The 21973-nt window shown below is 35.2% G+C and overlaps 1 protein-coding gene across 9 annotated transcripts in view; it reads right to left on the bottom strand.

Moving 5' to 3' along the window:
* Cog1 (conserved oligomeric Golgi complex subunit 1) overlaps positions 1-21973 on the bottom strand; it is a 143769-nt gene that overhangs the window by 35545 nt on the left and 86251 nt on the right. The gene's annotated exons all lie outside the window — the stretch shown is intronic.

Below are 21973 nucleotides of genomic sequence, written 5' to 3'. Positions count from 1 at the left end.
CGTTTGGAACTTTTACGACGATATAAGTTGATAGGTTTAACGATTGTGGGCAATATTGATCATAATGAATGCCCCTGCATTTGATAAAACTGAAAACGAAACTCGTTTGTAAATTTAGCTTACGAAAAAACTTTATTGAACTCTCCGCGTAACGCGATGATAAGATACAATGGCTTCTTATAAATAAGTACATCGAAGTAATGGCTATTACTTCGGATGCATTTAAAGCCGACCTCTTCGCTCTCGATCCGGCAATCTACACTTAAATCCTCACTTCATTAAAATCGGTTCCCTCGATACTGCTCGACTTTTTATCTTCAATTTGCGAGTTTCATCAAACTCTTGCTTTACGAGCTATTCGCTATTCTTTCACGGTCAGTTACATTATCACGGTAATATCTAGTTAAAGAATATTAAAATATTTTGCAGCCAACTCGTGCTGATTTTGTACAATCGTCCATTTTACGTAATAAAATTAATTCTTTGATGGAAACTTTTGTAATTTCAACTTTCCCACCAGCGAACATTTTCTTCCATTCTAACTCCGGTAAAAAGCTAAATAATTATTAAATTTCTACCAAGATTTTGTTTAATTGTAACTACGATGGCACTGATCATTTTCGCTGATTTCTACACTGGTGAAATAACAAAGTTCTGTTAACTACAGGGGACAAATTCAATCTCGCTTTGCTACACGTAGATTGACACGGGCAGTTCGTGTTGAATGTTACAGTACAGAAGGACTTTAATCTGACAAACTGTCCGATAGGAGTTTCGATTACACAAGAAAGCATGATGGATTCGATGTCTGAAGGAGAGAAGCGTGAAAGTTGATTTACAGCATGTGCTGCGTGACATTTATTAGAATGGAACAGCCAATCGTAAATCACGGCTTCCACCGAGCTATGATATCAAAATTTTCATACTCAGCAGGAGTGAAAGTACGAACCTGATAAAATCCAATAAAACGAGAACTCCAGTGATACGTGATTTGACTGAAAACTCATCGAATTTTTTAAATATTTTCTACACAGCAAAACAAAATATATAAATTGTCGTTTTCTCCTTCGTATTTAATCCATTTTTATTCTTGCATAATATTTGACTAATTATTATTAATATGAAACATACCAATTAAAATTGGTTTACACAGGTTTCGATCCTGCTTTGTTCTCTGTGTCTTTTTTCATTGTTAAAAAGTTTCCCAAGTCTAAAGAAAATACACCAAAAATGTTACTTATTTACAGATTTCTTTCAGTTATATGTTAAACATAGTAACGTTAAGCGTTATACATGTTAAACATATTAACATTAAGCGTTATACATGTTAAACATATGAACATTAAGCGTGTTCGTATCTGTTGAAACAAAACCAATATACTGATGTAAAAACTCAAGTTACTAAACTGAGTCTTCAACAGAGGGTTAATACTCTCTTTGAAATTTTTACTAACATGCTCATAAAGTAGTTCTTTCAGTGGAGAAAAATTCTCAGAAGTGTTGTCTGCAAAACATAACAAATTTCCATCGAGTGTCATTTCACCGCAAAAAGTGAGCCAACTGCTTCGCTTGTGATCGTGTTAGCTGGGAAGCATCGACAACAAAAAGAGATCTACCTCGAATGTCCATTATTCCTACGGTTAAGGTACGTTTTCACGTGACGATAACCCGTGGCTTTTAAGAGTACAGGAGAGACAAAAGTACAAGTAGTAAAAAACTATGTGACTAACTACGAGATATACAAGTTCCTAAGGCAGAAAGAAAATAAATGAAAACGATAGTGATCTATAAAATTCAATAAGCAATAAACTATAATACGTAGAAACGAGTGACCGGTGGAAGAAGCAAGCGAAAAGGAAATGAAGCAACAGAAAGACAGTATAAAGTGGTACAAACAGCGCATAATCGATACGTTATTGCAAAAGGAATATGTAATTGTAATGTAAAGGATATGCTTGAAAAATGTTATAGTTAATACAAAGTTCAAAATTTTATACTTCCATATTATATATTTTACATATGTGCACGTGTGACAGAACATGTGGGACACACTTCAGGAACTGATTGCACACTTAAAAAGAATGCAAAAAATGATTCGTGTTAACGTATGTTCTATCTATCTTCGATTATGAGATATAACAAAATTTCTGCTCTGATTTTCTGTTGTGTATTGGGTTGGCAACTAAGTGATTGCGAATGTTGTCATTAGGTGGTATTGAAAAAATCCGCAATCACTTAGTTGCCAACACAATAGTTACTTTTACGAAAGACGTTCAGAATGACCACCTTGCGTTTCAAGGCAAATAGACGTCTTCATGTCACGGATCCGGTTACGCTCTGAATGCTTCCTGGTGTTTGCCGAATTTGTTGAAAAGCTTGCTCCACTCTGAAACTTAGTATTTTCACATTTTCAACAGATGTTGCTCTGTGTACAAAATTTGTTGCATCTCACGCACCAAGACAGACAGAGCATATGTTTATACGAACTTTTCTCGTTGTTTAGGTGTACAAACAGCTCTCAAAGTGGATCGCACATGTTCTGTTACACTATGTATGTTATACTACACAGTATGTTAAGCTACACCAAGTTTAAGTTTAACAGGTATAAATTAAATAAGACTACGAAGAGTAATAGACTGTAATATGTGTTTGAATACAGTTAAACATAAGGCAAAGAATCAAGTTATCTTTGTATGTGAAATTAAGTGGAATAACTTGAATGTAAGTTAGAACTTACAAAGTGGAAATGCTTAAGCCTCTTAAGGGAGTTTGCAGTTTATCTGGCAGATACATGCAAAATCTAATTCTAAATATTTTCCATAATGGTTTATTCTTGATATTTAAATTAGTAGTTATGTACTATTATGTATTTTGCATTAATTTTAGTAAAAGTTACTGTATCTCTCAGACAAATCGCGACCTCCTCATCGTTAGAAACAAACGTGCTTAGATAATATCAAAGATATCGTTACCATACGATCGTAACTAAGATATGGCGTGGCAGTGGTTGTTTTCTGTTGGGCAACATCAGAACAGGTTGTCCTCAAAAAATCTCATTTTTTTAAAACTAAAAACGTAATCCAACAGAGATAATAAATTAAAAATTCGAAATTCCTAATTTTTACGACCATGACACTAACTACTATGATTTTCGTCGTCCTGAAAACGTTCGATTAAACTTGATAAACTTTCTCGAAAACTAAGCCCTCGGAGGACAAAATTTTGTTCTATATTTCTTTCTTATTTCTTTACAAGGAGTCACTTCCCACTCGTTTGTCGCGTTATTCGATCGCGTTCTGTGTGAACAGGTCTCGTCACTCGTATACTAAAAGCATGGAAGAAATCGTGCGAAAATTAAGTGGTGAAAAATCAACGTAGAAGACTTCTAGCGTCACGTGAAAACGTACCTTTAAGATCTGCGATTGGCAAGTACGCGCCTCAAACCGTGACTGCATGCACGGTCAGCACAGGCAGTTAAATAAATCACCGGGACAAATGGTAAAAATGTCTGACGCAGAATCTCTACAAGACGATCGATCGATCGTTCCTCTTTTCCATGAATCGTACATCGAGCCTTGGTAAATGATTTTTTAATCCGCTGTTCCACCCCTCCAACAGTTCCATCGATATTTTCTTTTCTCTGTCTCTTTTTTTTTTGGAATCAGTAATTTGCGAGATTCAAGTTAAGGTAGGTTGTTAGGGTAGCTAACGTTTTCCTTTTACTTTGGTATGTCGTCCGTCCCTCCAGTGGTTTCATTGATATTCTGCTACTGTAAATTCAAATGTGGAAATGTCTATTTTATTACGCCGTGTTCTTCTTTTCCTTATTTTAGCGAAGATCTATCTCTCCTTTCCGCATCTTAAGTAGTTAATTCCGGTCATTGCTGTCTATTTTATTACCAAGTGAAGATGTTCGTTTCTCTGCGTCGTAACTTTTTCAAGAGTACACGCACTGCCTTTAACAGTTAATTCCAGTGATTCTTGTCTACGCTTGTGTTTCGATTACTGACGTTTCAAAATCGTAAATTCTCCTGGAAAAGGCTATTTTATTCGACGGTATTCTACCATTATTCTCAGGATACAGATATTCATTTCCCTTCATCGCAATTTTTAATAGTAAACGTAGTATCCTTCCTACTTAATTCCAATTATTTTTCTTTATTTCTATCTCGATCATATTAATAAATGGAAAACTTACATAAACGCAGAAGCGTCTCGTATTCTCAAAAGCCGTGCTTCATATGCTCTTAGTACAAAGTTCTATATACATATGTAATAGATACATGAATTTATCATTATAAATTCATTTTATATTATAAATTTTATTTGCTATTCTATATAATTGGGCTTGGATAGTTAAATCAGGATCATTTGTGAATTTAGATGGCAAATTCATTTATCATTATATTTATCATACATATAATAGATAAATGAATTTATCATTATAAATAAATAAATAAATATAAATATAAATAAATACAAATATAAATAAATACAAATATAAATAAATACAAATATAAATAAATATAAATATAAATAAATATAAATATAAATAAATACAAATATAAATAAATTATAAATTCATTTATCTATTATATATATGATAAACATAATGACAAATGAATTTGCCATTTAAATTCATAAATGATCCTGCTGTAATTATTCAAGCCCAATTATATAGAATAGCAAATAAAACTTAACTATAAACTATAAACAATCTTATGGGACCCTCGGACGATCAATGCATATTGTCAGTGCAATATCGAACGTACGAGGAAAACACAGCTTGCCAATAAACATTGATAATATCGACAATGTGTATGGTCGATATTTATTGAAAAACCGCGACGATGTTAAGAAGCCTGACGTATTGACGATATTATCGATCGTTTAAGAGAACCTTTACGCACGACATTGCAAGTAAAAAGAAAACTGTTTTTACACTATTATCATCCCTCTTACACCGTTTTACGTAGACCCACAAGAAGGCATCTTATTATAACGACCCACCATATATATCCTCCATACATTTACCACTATTCACCTGCACTAGCCTTCTTCAGTAAACCAACCGAACAACAAAGATTCCAACACACCGTCATCGATCACTAACGATGCCTTAACCTTCCTTAACGAGGATAAACTGGCGCAAAGCATCGTATTAAGAAAAAGATGCTTCAATAAGTCCACGAGCCTTCGCTTTTTCTCAATAGGTGGAATTCAATCGAGTCCAATTTCGTCTGCAACGATTCAGAGACTCAGGTGAAAGCGGCAGATCGAGGACCGGCCCTTTTTGCCCTCGTGGAGGCTGCGTCGAGGCCGGCTGCGCCAGCACAGATGCATGTCACTTTACGAGCTGCTGCTTTTTTGCCGTCTGTGTTTGCGTTCGTCGTGTAAACGACGCGAGAGCCGTGTCCAACGACACGCGGGTGGCATTTATCGCCTGAACCGGGCTGTTAAGACCCGCGAATAAATCCAAGCTAGCCGGTGATCCTAAACGGGTATCGCGGCTGGTCGCCTTGAAAGCCTCCAAGTTGGTTGGCTGATGCCACCGAGTACAAGAGACGTGGATGGACGAATTTATACACAGCGAGTAACGAAAGTGTTCCAACGTATTCTTGCTAATGTACGGCTCTATCGTAAGACCGTGCCACCGTGTTTGGACGTGTGGGATAACGAATGGATAAAGTTGATGTAAAAATTCAACTGCAGACTTCGAACTTCGGATGAAGGAAACGTAATATTCCTGCTAACTAAAGAGCACCGCTTTTTTCCTCAGCTTTACCATACTTTTTCGATCATTGGAATAACGGAATTTATAAATATAAAATGAGAAAAATATAAATAGAAAATTAATAAAGAAAAATTTCATATAATACAAACTAAAAGTTTGAACTCAAAGTTGAGATACGAACTGAAACTTCAAATAAAAGGAACGTAAATATTGCTGCCAAAGTATGGCTCGTTCGCGAAACTAATGCAAAAGTTCAACCTCGAACTTCGAACTTCAAATGAAGGAAACTTAATATTCTTGCTAATGAACGACTCCTTCGTGGAAGTCTACCATTTCCTTTGGACGATTGGAATAATGAATGAATAAGACTAATATAAAAATTCTATCCCAAGCTTCAAACTTCAAATGAAGGAAACCTAATATTATCGTTGATGTACGTTCCCTTCGTCGAACTGTACTCATTTTCTTTGGACGATGAGGGTAACGACTGAGCAAAATTAATGTAAGAAGTCAAATTTAAACTTGAAACAAAAGCTGAAGCTTGAAATAGAGGAAGCCTAATATTCCTGCTAATTTACAGTTCTTTCGCCGACCTGTAGCGTATTTTTGGGCGATTGGAACGACGAACGAGCGAAACTGATATAAAAATACAAACTCGAACTTCGAACTTCGATTGAAGGAAACTTAGTATTCTAACTAGTATACTCTTCGTGGACTCTTTCGTGGAAACGTTGTTAGACGATTAGAATAACAAATAGACGAGAAACTGATATAAAAATGAAATCAATTGAGACGTAAACGTGACCTAAAAGAGACCTAACGTTATTTATAAAAACATGATGGCAGGAATCTGAGTTGATAAGACTATCAAGAATAAAAACAACACATATTTGTTTAACCATATTGCTGTATCCTAATTCTCTATATTTTAATCTCACCTTTATTTCGATCATACAAATATTTATAAAAATATATATAAAATCTGCAGCGTAAATTTGAAACGAGAAATCGTATCAATAACGATTCCTCGAACTGAACAATTTTTCTAACGAATAGAAAAATACGATTCGATGAAAAATGATTCAACGAACGGTGTAGAGTTGAGAATGAAATTTTAGAATAATCGATCGAAAAACGAATCGATCAAACTCGAGCGAAATACGAGTGACGAAAAATACAAGTTAGAGGTCCGATCGAGACTCAGATCGTCACGATGGCCACGTTGCAATGTAAGTACAACGAGTGGCGACAAAGCGACGACACAGAGGCTGTTGTTAGTACAGCGGACGGAACATTAACAGGAAGTGCTCGGCCACGTGAGCCGACGTGCGTTTTCGTCCCGGTTCCCTTTAAGCATTAGCAACGGCGCGTTGCGTTACGTGATTCAATTGCTTACTAGCTTGCCCGTGCTTTCCACGGAATATTGATCCGATAATGGGTGTGCATCGATTGATCCGCTATCTGTCCATCGATCTACCGATCGATCGTCTTGCCAATTCCCCTATCTATCGTAATAAGATTAGGAAGAAGCTTGGCTCTCGATATTTCTACAACTTTCATGAAATCGGTGTTATGGCTTGAAATTGATTCGATTAATTTCTTGTTTCCGAAAAATAAGTCGTGTACAAATTCACCGATAATATCAGTTTAATTAAGCAAAGTCTCTAAACGACTAATAAACTATAATTGTACCCTATAATTGTAGATATTACATAAATTTATCTTGTCAAGTCGGAGAAAGAAAATGATCGTTCTAACGCATACGTAGGTATACACATAGGCGGAATTTTTATTCAAATTCGTATCTTCACCAATATATTAGGTCGTCCGAAAAGTTTCTTTCGATTTATAAGGAAATAATGGATGCACGACGTTTTTCGTTTTACATTATTTTCTCGGATCACGTACGATCCGTTTTGTTCCATCGAAATAAAGATCACAATATTCGACAGATTAGGTGTCACGTTTGTATAAAGATGCGTCGTTGTAAAAGACGTGTCTGTGAAAGAAAGACACTTCCCGGACAAGCTAATAATTCAAAGGAATAGATCCATGTAGAAATTTGTTCTACCCGTTAGAATACTATGAAAAGTACTGTACTTTGGATATTTTATATATTTTTGTCCATTATGCGCATTCACGTTTCCCACAATTGCACACAAATGTCCAGTCTTCGTGTAATATTCTCTTTGAGCGTTTTCTGCCGAATCACTGATACATTCCAATTTATTATTCCGAATTAATAATTATCTCGTGTATCAGTTTATCCGATCACACGATCGTTTACCTCCGCCCATTAACTAAATGATCTCCGTGTAGAGAATCGAGTGCAGGTATGATCGATAACCGACGACTCCGAGCAACAAAATACAGAGATCTCGTCTAGTGGATTATTTTTTAATTGGTCGTGTTTTGTTAACACGCGAAGCAAGTGTTTGGTCTCTGGCCAACCGACCTTGAAGTCGACATCGATCGATCGTAGTTCCCTCGAGGATCGTATTTTAGCCGGGTCCAAGAGATCGATCGTGTCGTACGGATGGACAATTGACTGATCGAGTTGATCTGTACACTGATCTCCCTGATTAGTCATAATTAATGATCGATTAATGATAGTAACATTTGTTAAAGTACCATGTGTTTAGGCACACGCATCTTATATCTTATCAAATAGAATAATTTACATTTGTAGCGCATGACAAAACTGAACGATGCTCGATCATTGCACAGTGCTTTCTAACACGAACAGTTTGTCATTTAAATTACAGTTGCCGGCAAAAAGGAAGTTTGAAATTCATACTCGCATAATAAGTGCACTACGTTAATAGTAACTTTGTAGTAAACAGGTTTTACCACGTTGATAGCGCTCACGCATTCTGCAGATATACGTATTGTGTTTTTTCGTTATTTAATTGCTGCTGTCAAATACAATTGCGCTTTCTACAACTGTGTCTTTCGTGCCGTTTATTCTATTCGACATTCTTTCATACACCGCTGTATTACATCACTATGCTGTTACGTTATTATACTATTATTATGTACATTTATATGGAGATTTACACAGGAGAAATTTACACAGTTCGATCGTCTTGTTGATGTATCTTGTTGCGTATCTTGGCGAGATGGAAAACTGATTTTCGAGTACAAACCTTCAATCAACTGACCAACCCATAGATCCCGAAATTACACGTAATATCGCGATTTTAAAAAATGTAATGAAGTACGTAAATGTAATTTTCTTTATAAGAATAAATTACAACAGTTGCCAAATCTACATCGAATAAATTCTTATGGCCACTACATCGTATCCATCGTTGGAATAACAGGCATCTTCGTGAACCAGTTAAAAATCGAAGCAGATCCAAGAGAAATGCAAACCTCAGAAATTACGAATAATACGTATAATTTAATATTCAATTATCGATCCACTATAATTACCGCGGTTTTCAATATACCAATCGAAAGAGTTCCATCATGTGTTCACAAAAAAAAAAAAAGAAAAAAAAAAGAAACTGCAATTAATGGAAAGAGCAATATCATAAACAACTACCATTATTCACAACTACATTTCCTTTCGAATATCTTTAATCGATGAATCAAAGAGTATTTTATATCTCAAAAATCACTGAGACGATCGCGGAAAAATGTACGACCATTATTCGTCGATTGAAATCTAGTTCGTTTAATTTCCTTATAGAAGAATTTCCATTCAACGAATGGCAGTCATTTAATGAGAAAAGATAAAGCACATGCGCGTGTACGATCGATTTACTCGTTGACGAAACGATTTATATTTTACAGCGGATCTCGTTCGCATGGACGAGCGACGTTTCGTATTTTTCTTTTTTTGTAGGGAAAAGAAAAGGGAAAGCGAAAAATCGAGGGGAAAGGGGATAGGATCGAGCGACCAGTGGTTCACCTTCGTTTCGTTTTAATGGGACCGTTCCCAGCCCGGAATCTCTCAATTAACGTAAACGTCTGCATCTTGTGAACAAAGAAACGCATACGTATTTTTATCAAAATCACAAAAATCAGAAATTAAGACCAACAGGATAAATATTGATTTTCGAGAGGAGGATCTTGTTGGTCGTGTGCTTAGGATTAGGATTTTCCATAGTTCGATCGGAGTTGGAATTTCAGGATTAGGCAAAGACCAATGCGAGCGAAAGAGAGAAAATTACTACGTTACGGACAGGATTAATGAGAAGTGTGTTTATTTGAATAGAAAATTGCCGATTTTGCTGTTTCACTAATTGCGGACGATCGAAACTGTTTTAGTTTATACTTTTTTCTTACACGCTAATTTGCCAACTATGTAATGATATTAGTGGCTTGATAGGTTACAACTAGTTCTAGATTTTTCTTCTCCTTGTGATATTACATTTTCACGTCAAAATAGAAGTTGTAACGTATGAAAACTTGCTTGTGAAATATTATTCGTTTTATTGTCAGTCACTGATACTATTTTACCAGTAAAAGCTTGTAACTTCTGGCTTGTAGAGTTGCATTGGTAACGCTAGTCGCGCAAAAACAGCCGAGTTTTATCCATCTCATTTTTGCAATGATTTCATAGAAGCTACGATGGCACAAAATATTAGGTCGTCCGAAAAGTTTCTTTCGTTTTATAAGGAAATAATGGATACACAACATTTTGTATTATTTTATCGAATTACGTATGATCCATTTTCTCCTATCAAAATAAAGATCACAACTTTCGACAGATTAAGTTTCACGTTTGTATAAAGACGCGTCGTTGTAAAAGACGTGTCTGTAAAAGAAAGACACTTTTCGGACAACCTAATAGTTTACGACGTGAACCATTACGCTCTAGTTCTTTAAAATTCAAACGAATTTTCCACTGTTTGAAAACCTGTAAACCGACGTAAAATTCGATAAAATTCACAAAATTCCTGGCATCTGTTAACGAGGATACGTAGAACCAGGGTCGGAGCCAAGTAAGGCTTAACTAAATAAGAGATAATGATCATCTAACGAGGCCTACACCAGAATCCAGCGTTTCTTACGTTGAGAAACGGGACGAGAGAACAAACAACCAGCGGATTGTTTCCAACTGGTGACGTTCATTCTAATTACGAGGCAATCGTCGGTTTTTTCCCCTGTACCGCGAGATAAAAGCAAGAGGATCGCTTTTACGACTAACCACGTCCATTCTAATTGCGAACCAATCATCGTTTTCCGCAAAAGAGCCTCGTCCACCGTTCTCGTGGTCTTTCTATTCCTCTGTGCTTCTTCTTTACCTTTTTCTTATTTATCTCTTCATCTTCCCCTCTTGCCGCTTGTCTTTTCCTTTTCGAGAGACGCCAATAGGTCGGTTGCCTCCAATTAAAGCTCGTATTTAGAGGATAACGACTGGTGATTAATATCGATCGGCTTTCCATTTTTATCCCGTTTTCCTGGCCTTCGATTCGCGTTTTTAATCGTCCACCAACAAATTGCGCGATAGTGGAAATGTGAAGGATTTTACGAATTACGAATTTGGGAATTCGAAACGATTTGGCCGGACTTGGACTTCAGCGAATTCAAAGAATCTTGAGGATTTTACGAGACAGGGGCGTGAGGAAATTCAGGGATTCTTCGAATTTAAGGAATTTTATGGATTAGGAGAACTTTGTAATTCTGTAATTTTGAGAATTTTTCGGGTCTCGCGATTTAGAGATTTGCGAATTCGAAGAATTTTAGGGATTTTACGAATTAGGGATCTAAATATTTGAAGAATCTTAGGGATTTTACGAACTTAAGGGATTTCTGATTTGAGGAATTTGGGGAATTGCAATTTTCAGATTTTTTAATTTAAAGAATCTTAGGCTTCTTTCGAATTAAAATTGTAACACTTTGAGAAATTTTCGCGACCGTATCAACGTAAGGAATTTTACGATAGAGAATGTCGGTAATTTTTAAAAATTTTGGGGATTCTACGATGCAGACATTCGAAGAATTTTAGGGATTTTACGAATTAGGGATCTAAATATTTGAAGAATCTTAGGGATTTTTTGAACTTAGGAGATTTCGGAACCGAGTAATTTTTTTAGCTAAAAACTTACTGATTTGAAGAATTTTGGAGGGTTGTAATTTTGAGATTTTTTAATTTAAAGAATCTTAGGCTTCTTTCGAATTAAAATTGTAACACTTTAAGAAATTTTCGCGACCGTATCAACGTGAGGAATTTTACGACAGAGAACGTCGGTAATTTTAAAAAATTTTTGGGATTCTACGATGCAGACATTTGCAGATTCGAAGAATTTTAGGAATTTACCAATGAATGATGTAAATTCTTACATCATTTAAAGAGAAGTTGTTGGCAAGATTAAGTAAACCCGGATAGACATTTTCCCATAAGAACTCTGGAAGAATGTTTTGTTTCTTTCATCGGTTGAAGATCGTGTTTGATACTATCAAGATAGTTATAATTAGTCGCGTTCGACTTCCAAGCATGAGTACGTACGTATTAAGAAACTGGATGTAATTTAAAAGCCATTAAAACCGGGTTCGTCACTATGATTTTTCTCAATAGTAGGTCTAACATTAAAAGAGCATCTGTAACATCTGTAGATACTTTTTCAAAGCGGCAGGATTTATAAAAATAATAAAATAAGTAATACAAATATTCTTTTAAGTCCCATATACTACAGTACTGATAGTACTCCGATAATAATTCTTGTACTAGACATTTTTACCATTTTAATAACAGTTCTACTCTACATTTATTTCCTATTTTCTATTTTAAAATGTTCATAAAATATACGAGATAAATATACAATCTACATGACCAGATGTCTCACTTCGCTTTATCACCTGAAATAGCTTGCTCATTTTTTATAATATCAAATAACGTTTCAGAAACAAGTTGAATGGTTCAGCGGAAGACATAACTTGACACGACTAGTTTTATCGTAGGTAAACGCGTACAGAACATACGAAGAACGTCCAAGCTTTTCTAAATGGATCGTATATTTTTTAATACATTAGTCGATCCAGCTGGACATTCTCTATCGTCATTACGCGTTATCCAAGTTGCTTTCAACTTCGCCATAACTCTTTTAGCACGAGGAGTACGAAGGTGTAAATAGTCAGATATTGTGAAGACTCGACGATGAAGAATTAATTAAACCTAAATACATCTCACGTGATTGTATCATCAAAATGTGTCCTATGATTTTATGATACGATTTCTAAACTAGACTTTTCCCTATTACCCGAGTTTTTCACGTCACCTCGGAAAATCGAGCTTCTATTTGTTTAACTATCAACATCGTTAATTTAAATTAACCCAAGAGGAGCTCGAGCAGAAATAAAACACGCGTGACACGAAGCTGAAGGGTTGAAAGCATCCATCATTTCCTCAGTCATTCATCTTTTCCCGCCATTTTCCATTTCCTTCGTGCATCCTTAGTTATTCCTGGTTTCTACCAGTGAAATCTGCCTGGTGGCAGGCAAGGTGACAGGTGCGGAGTGCTTCTATAAATTGCGATCTGGAAAGAGGGAGAAAACGAGAAAGGGAAAACCGCGTGCGGATCGAGGGCCGCGCTATCTTTAGAGGGCTGCACCCATTGCACGTTACATTCAACACTCCACTTCAATTTCTCCTCTTTTGTACCTACACCCCTGTTCGAAAGCTTTGCAGTGACAGAACAATCGCTGCATGTACTTGAGAACTGCAAGATATCGAGCAACTCTAAGAATACACGAAGCATCGCGTTAACATTAAGCCTGACACTTTGTACGGCAAAGAAACCTTCGAATGTTAATTAATCAACGTCGATCGATCTCTGTAAAGAAGCTTTTGAATGAACGACTACGACTAAATTTACGTATGACAAAACGGTGCGAGAATAATTCTAGCAAATCTTGGTTGCTCGTTGCCACACCAGCCAATTTACACAAATTGAGAAAGCGTGTTAGATTTTTTAACGTGCAATTAAAATGCAATTTATAGGGCGTTTTTATATTCCAGATGTAAGAATAATAATTCTGTAAAAGTTAACAAATATTACTTATATTATTTACTAATTTAATATTACTTACAGCCTACCCAGATTAGGAAATAGAAAATAATTTATTCGTATTTATATCTTCATAATATAAATAGTACGTTGCAATATACAATGCAGTAGATATATGTGATACATCTAACACACGTAAAACATAGCTTTATCGCGTACGAAGATATTAGGAATGAAAAGGTTCGAGTTCAGAATCCACGTGGATTACTTTCCTAAGAATAATCAACGTTATAATCTGAAGCAACCTAAGCGACTTTTGTGCGCGAATGTACACAGTACGTATAATGGACCAAGTCGATATAACGTGTACTTGCACCGTCTGTTTTCGGTTTAAACGGATTCCTGTTCGTTCCATTGGCTTATGGTATTTCGGTGGAATTTCGTGTAGCGAGCATACGTCAAAGCTCGGTCGATTTTAGCAACGGCGTTCGAACACGCGAATCGTTCGTGCAAATTCCATTCGGCTAAGTATAGCTGTCGAGTGTCGTTCGAGATCGTAATGCATCGTTTCTTAATAGTTTTGCTCGATGCATGGACATCGACATTTCGACGTACCCTTTCCGGTCGTTCTACCAGTTGCAAGCGATTTCGTGGAGCAGGAAAGAGAAGAGAACTCGAATTCCTTGAATTCAATCGCTATTTACATTATTCTTAGATTATTTATTTGAATTTCTTCTTTTAAATATCTTCTATGATTTTCTCTAACAGCGACGCTTTCGTTAATTTATGATACTTCACTTCTTTCGTTTTTTATTTTATTTAATAGAGATTATTTAGCTCAAGTTTCAAAAGTTATGGCATAAAAATCAATATCTTTCTTTAATTATGATTTTGATTCTGAATAACTATGATAAAGAGGTAAAATTTTATTGCTTACTGGCAATCACTGTAAATAACAGAAATCATTTTGTGGTTACATCACTTGCAAGAGGAATTGTTTTTAGATTATTTGATTATTTGGTAACCAAAAAATAATGTTCGCCAAGGACAACGATTATTCTTAACCGCATGATTAATCTAATGATTAGCAGTAGAGAAAAGAATTCCAGTAATTTATAATGCTTATTCACAACCAAAATAGATAAATCTCGATATTTCTTGATTATTTCACAGTCCGCAAAATTTCTGCAAAATTTGAGTGGCTTCCATAAATAAATAAAAATTAACTTCCACTCAATGATCCTTTATCGAAAATTTTGTTTACAGGTTCCTTTCTCTTTCATCATTTATCGCATCAATCGTTTGCATGGATTATTAACGACGACAGAGAATAGGAAGTTGTTTCAATTGTTGATTAAATTACTATTTTAATTATTCGATAGTTGAAAAAGATGCCCCGTAGATTGCATTAGAGCGGTGGATTTCTGAAGAGTTCAGCTGTTTAGATGTGTAAAAGGTCATTCACACTGGAGGAGCGGTGCTCAATGGGCTCGTGTTGGCACTGTTGACCGAATGGAATCACATAGATAAGTATATCGATTATGAATGGGCCTCCAGGTCCATTCAGTTTGAACGTGACCCAGCCTTGGTCCATCCTCGTCTAGGAGTCCGGTCGCTTTCATTCTGCCACAGTTGACAACTTAGGCTTCTGTTAGAACTACGTATGTTACACGTAATAACTGTCTTCGCATATTGTTATTTTTAATCTTCTCTTGTCGTGAAATAATTAATAAAAAATTAATGTTAGACGATTTTTTATACATTTATGGGATATATTCGTGTATAACGTACCTTCTGAAGAGATTAGATTCATACGAGCTAAAAATGTAGAACTTGATCGATTAATATTTCGCTATACATTTGAGAAATTTCCATTCTAAGGCCTATCTATATTAATATACAAATTAAAGTTTGAAGTAATTCAATCTTTGGTTTTACAAACTTTTGACAAAAATCACCACCCCTCTTCAAATGAGAGAAAACGAACCAATTGATGAAATATATATGAAATGGAGAATAAACTACGCAAAGGAAAATAACACAGCCTCAAGATCGATTAAACGAACTAAACGATAAATTAATTCGATAGAAAGAAAGCAAACCTAAATGATAATCTATTTGTCAAGCTATAGCTAACTTATCGAGCACACGGTACAAAGAAAAAAGGAGGAGCTAACAAAAGCTCAACTAAAAAACAAAAATCCAAGGAAACAAGCTACAAGAGCAAATTGAGCTGATTCATAGACGAGATCCAAGGTCCTAACAGCGATCTAAAGCTCGAGAGATCGTGTTTGTTCGTGGAAAAAAGATAACACGACTGGATTAACATCTCGTGTTGCACCACCAAATCGTTGTCCACCCAAGAACCCACTCGTTCAACATTCGCGGTTTGATGGCCAACGTTCGTAACTATTTCCAGACGGATTTAATTAATCTTGAACCAAAAACGTCCAGTGGGAAATGGTGGCCTGGCCAACCAGCTCGCCACCTGGCAGAAATAGCAGGACTGTGAAAATGCAATTTGACGTTTCCCCCTTGGTCAGCGACGATCGGAAAGGGGCGAGAACGATGTAAAGGGAGAAACACGCGAAAAATAAACACAGACTTGGCACCTGCCCTCTCCATTAAACCTCTTTACGCGCCACTGTGTTACAATCCAAGTGGCACGAGAAAATGGAATTTTCCAAATTTCTTACAGAAGAATTCTTACGTTTCTTCTTCTTTAGAATTTCATTTTTTGAGTTACTTTGAGTTTGACGTCAGTTAGAAAAAGATTGATACAAAATTTTAAAAAGGGAATTTAATTTCATGATTCTTAATGAATGAAAGAGTATATTTTTGTACTTTGTACAATACAACAGTGTGTAATTGGCTGAAATTTTTGGTGATGAATGAATTGTCAATCGATAAGTGACAGAAGAATCATCTTAGATCTGTGTTTCTGTTTTATTTTGTTTCTATCCTTCTAGAATATCCTGCAATTCTGCCTGTATATTTCTATGAAAGACTCACGTGAGTATTCACAAAAGAATAGTGTCTTCCTATGATTTCTAAACAATTGGTGTTACAGCCAATAATAAACTATTGTAGCGTATCGATATTCTGCAATAAATAGATATCAACAATTTTCAGAATTAAATACCAGAATACGCTTTGCCACTTGTTTGCTATAGAGGAAGACACTCTAAATTCAAGCTAACGTTAAAATGTGCAAACAGAGTCACTCCAAATATTAAGCTACATCCATCGAGAAGTTCCTACTTAATCTTACAATTTTTCAAAAAAGAAAAAAGCACAAAATGAATAAAACTTAATATACTATATAAGATCAAACTCTAAATTATTCTAACTGTATATATATAACACACCTGACAATACAATTTAAAACAATCCACCTAATCTATCTGAAAACATTCATCAAAGTTTGCAATAAAATAAAACGAACAAGTACCCTATACGTTATCCGATCGTCGTGAAAACTTAAAATTTTAAGCTGTTGCAGTTGATTAAATATATAAAGCTAGCGAATTAATTTACATAGCTAATGATATAATTAAATAATACGACTACTAGTAATAGTCATATTATTAGAACACAATTATCAGCAGCGGTGATTATGTTATAACATAATTACTAATACGAGTATACTAATTACCGAGCACGTGAAATTAATCAACGGAAACATGGAAATTGGGATTCCGGAAGTCGCTGGTCAACCGTTCTAATAATAAAATTCGCAAATTTAATTCACCGGAAACTCATTTCGAAATACCATGGACGCTAGACTGCGGAAGCGTTAAAAGCTCGACGGACACGCTGAAATCTCGTGGCGTGATCCGTTCATCAGGTGCACGTATGAGATTTCGGGAAATTGCGGTAATCGTTTTAGCCACGACGATTTATAGTGGCCACGCGCCGCCACTTCCTGTTCGAGATTTGTCCGACCACGAACCTAATTAGCCTTACCAAACTATATCAGAGTGAAACGGGTTTTCCTTATTATTTATACTATCGAATCTTCTTTGCTTGTGTTATGAATTCGAAAGTCATTCTTGCTCGAGGACATTCTCGCAATTTTACTCGCAGTCGTATTCACAATGACAAAAATTGTAATCATTCTGTTATTATTTTCTTCTTTGTGTGATATTGCTTGACGTATTCGTTTCTTCTTACTCTCTTTTGATATCATTAATTTTAACTTGCAACGCAGTTGCTACTAACAAGTTTGCGCTTCTTGTTCTTATGAATACGTCGCGCTTCACTCCGTCGTTTTGCGAATATTCCAGTTCACTTGATCGGAACTAAGACAGAAGGATGTGAAGTGAAGGGGAACATTTAAGAAACGAAGGAACAAAACGCAAAGTAATTAAGCTGTCCGAAAAGTTTCTTTCGTTTTGTAAGGAAATAACGTACATGCACGACGTTTTTCCTTTTATATTATTTTATTGAATTATGTATGATCCATTTTGTAGTAATACAACAAGATATAAAGCAGAAAATGTTGTACGCCTCTTTATTATTTCTTTGTAAGACGAAAGAAACCTTTGGGACAACCTAATACTAACAAAAGCATGAACAAAATCCGTAAAACCACAAATACGTCATCGTTTCAAGTTTTAAGGTATTGTACTTGATTAAATATAAAGCTAGCGAATTAATTTGCATAGCTATTGATACAATTAAATAATACGATTACTAGTAATAATAATATTATTAGAACACAATTTGTTAAAACATAATTACTAAATTTTCCTTGTTTTCCATAAACCACATTTCACGTACTGGGTGTAATAAAAAATTAAATAAAACTTTATTTAATTTTTCTAAGCAAAGCTAGCAAACCTCATGCCTGCAACGATAAATTCCAAAAATTCCAATTCGGTAGACGAAAAAGCTACAAAGAGGAAACGTGTAGCACTTTGAAAGCCAGGAATAAATCATTGAGAACACCTTCATCGATCAAGAGGACAATTATAAATTGCTAACCGTGATAAGTATATCTCCTTTATATCTTAATTCACCCCTACTGTTCAATGGTAGTATTTACGTCATGCGACAAGATTTTCTTGCAAATGCGACCAGGCGGCAGGATGAAGTTGCATTACAAGACTTGATTGCAATTTATACAAGATGAGACGTCGATAGCTAGCCCCGTACATGCTACGTTTTGTACTTTGCATACCATCAATTCGCTACGTGACACGGTTGCAAGACTTTTTCCATCACTGGCAACGCCCAAAGTTGCCAAACAAGATCATGTTTCTATGGGTTTGATTGGTCGTGCTTTCGATGCCTAAGTGCATGCTTTCTCACGATAATTAGTTATCGACGAATCGTAGCAAGTCGATACGCCTGTCATTGACGCTATGTTAAAAGATTGCCACCTTCTGCGGAAAATCCCTTGCAAGTTGCGTGACTGCATTATATCGGTTTAGATTACACGCGTAAATTAGACTTTATGCGCGAATCCCATTATCTCAATGAGCAGATTAATCTGTTGCTAGTCTTTTTCTATTTTTTTTTTCTTTTTTAGTCTTTACCGTATAATAACGGAATATCATGAGATAAGGTTGCAAATTTATTCGCGAACGAAATACGTAGGTGGATTTTATGGGGTGAAACTTCGATGACTCAAATCGCTCTGAGAGACAATTTCATGAGGTAACATTAAATGATTTTGAAGGAACGCACGGTTTAACGAATATGCCTGTGTGCTGCAAGTGGAGACTTTCAAACAATTTCAAGGTAAATTTTTCTTTTTTCAAATCAGACTACAGATCTTCTTAACTACAGAACTTCTGTTTGAAAATGATTTACAAAATATTTCAAGTTCAATTTTGACAAATGTAGTATACATACAGAAAAAAAGGGAAGTTTAGTAGTTACTAGAATTTAGTAATATTGCTATTAATATAGCATGTTATAATATAACATACAATATAATATTGCTCTGCTTTAAAATAAATTTCTTTTCGTCGTTTTACTTGCTCTACAACGAAAGCATCACGTAACTCAATGTCGCTGGCCATTTCGAAAATTGTCTTTCAAAAGACAACAAATTAATTGGTTCACCTAATAACTGTTAAGTAAAGTATCTGACACATGCTATTAAATGTAATACGTGGAAAATCTAATTGTGCATGAGACACTCTGTATATTTGCTCAATTATGATGAACTGATACGTCAGGTTTGTATATATGTTGAGTAAATCAGCTCGAGATTCAATGCTAAAATTACAGATTACCTCAGAATTCGAGTTATGTCGAAGCAATTAAAAGAGACGACGTTATTAAGTTTTTATACCGGTGTGCACGTGACTGAATGCGATGACGGTACTGCGTGACTTAACACTATGACAATATTATTTGTCATCGCGTCAATGTAGCTCGTAAAATCTTGCCTGACCAGGTTGCAAGAAACTGGATGGATCAGAACGGTTTCGCGAAAGCTTTCTTTTCGTAGTATGTATAGGGCTTAATAGGGCAACAATGGGATTTAATCTCCAGCGAGTCGGAATGTGAATACAATGGTAATGTGACTACCAGATAGCGTATCGAGGATGCAAATCTCTCTACAGACCGTAACTGAATCGCCAGATTCTTTTTTCAAGCGTGAATGCAGCTTTACATAGCATTTGAAGTTTAACTAAGTAGATAAAAGCAACATTATCATGGATAATATCGCAACCTTATACTATCGAAACTTTTACGTTTCTGTTATAACATTCTCTCTTAAGCGTGAATAAGGCTTTATTCCTCGATGATCAAATTATCAATATTAGTAGGTATTACCAATATTATCATATTAATATATTATAATGCGTGTGTATTATTAGCATGATATAAGGAAATGTAACCTACATATATGAAAATTTATTTCACCTATTAAATATTGTAATATGTACATCACTTTCAATATCTTTTATGCTTTGCATATGACAAGCATTTTGTGTATTTTTGCAATTTGAAATTTCTTATAAATGCATAAAAATCGACAGTCTAATTACAGCATATTAACGTAGTATAACGTGTTGGTGATTCAGATCTTTCTAAAAAATACCGAATTCAACGTTACATGTTTGAACTCTATTTTCAAGTGCGAACGTGGCTTTACTCGGTACTTAAATTCCATGAAATTAACGCACGGAATGTCAGTATTATTATTATTAGACAGTAATATAGAATTCATGTTAATTCTTACTTAAATTATCCACTGAAATTTACATAGTATTATTTCGTTTCTTTCAAGCGCGAACAGGACTTTAATCTATACTCAAACTCCACAGAAACATGATATACGGCTTGGATAATGTTGCAAGACTAATATAACGAATTATAACATACATCATGCGAATTTTAATATAAATCTCTAACTCGTTTTACACATTATTAACCTGTTTTTTCCCAGAATAAATACGGCTTTACTTGATTTTTAAATTCTAATGAATTATGATGTGCGCCTTTCATATTACTACAGATTTTTTCCACATCACAGTATTACACGTAAGTTATGCGAAGTGTAGTATAATCTTCTCACTTAAATTTGTATACGAACCATCAATTTACCTTTCGTAGGCGTGAGCGAGACTTTAGTCAGTAATGAGATAGTCGTTAAATCATAATTTCAATGGTATACCAACTGCAGAATTACTACAAGCTTCTACAATCTTAAACTATAATATTTAGATTCGACAATAAAACGCGTAAACCTTAACTCTACATTAAGCGCCATTAATCTTCCGTTGCTAAGCGCGAATGAGACTCTACTTAGAAATAACATAAATAGTATCGAATCGCGAAGTTGATAGTACATCGAATTTGATGTTACTACGTGATCCTACTATATTAAACTACGACAAATAAATCTGCAATTTTCCACTCAAGGAACCTATATATAATTTCATTCATTTCTGTTCTTCTATTTAGTAATAAAATACGATCGCAACATCAAATTACAACATTGATAGTATACAGTTAATATACTACAATAATGCTACAATGAAGCTGTATTGTATCAAACTGTAACTCATAAATTCCATGAATCTCAATATAAATCTTAATTCAACCCTATGTACCATAGATTCGTCTCGTGTCAAACGTGAATGAGGCTTTACCCAATAACGAAATGAATACCATCGACTCGCTAAAATCAAACTAACGCGTATAAATTTCCGTTTCAAACTCAGCTGCCACTTTTCTTGTTTTTCGTACCAATTGCCTCGGTATAATAGCTCATTTTTCCAATTGGAAAATTAACAAGTCATCGTTATACCGTCACTTT

This window comes from Bombus flavifrons, chromosome 10 (assembly GCF_040668555.2).
Source record: "Bombus flavifrons isolate JBK064 chromosome 10, iyBomFlav1_principal, whole genome shotgun sequence".
NCBI classification, from domain to species: Eukaryota; Metazoa; Arthropoda; class Insecta; order Hymenoptera; family Apidae; genus Bombus; species Bombus flavifrons.
Note: the sequence above shows the minus strand (reverse complement) of the source record. Positions and strands in the feature narration are given on the sequence as shown.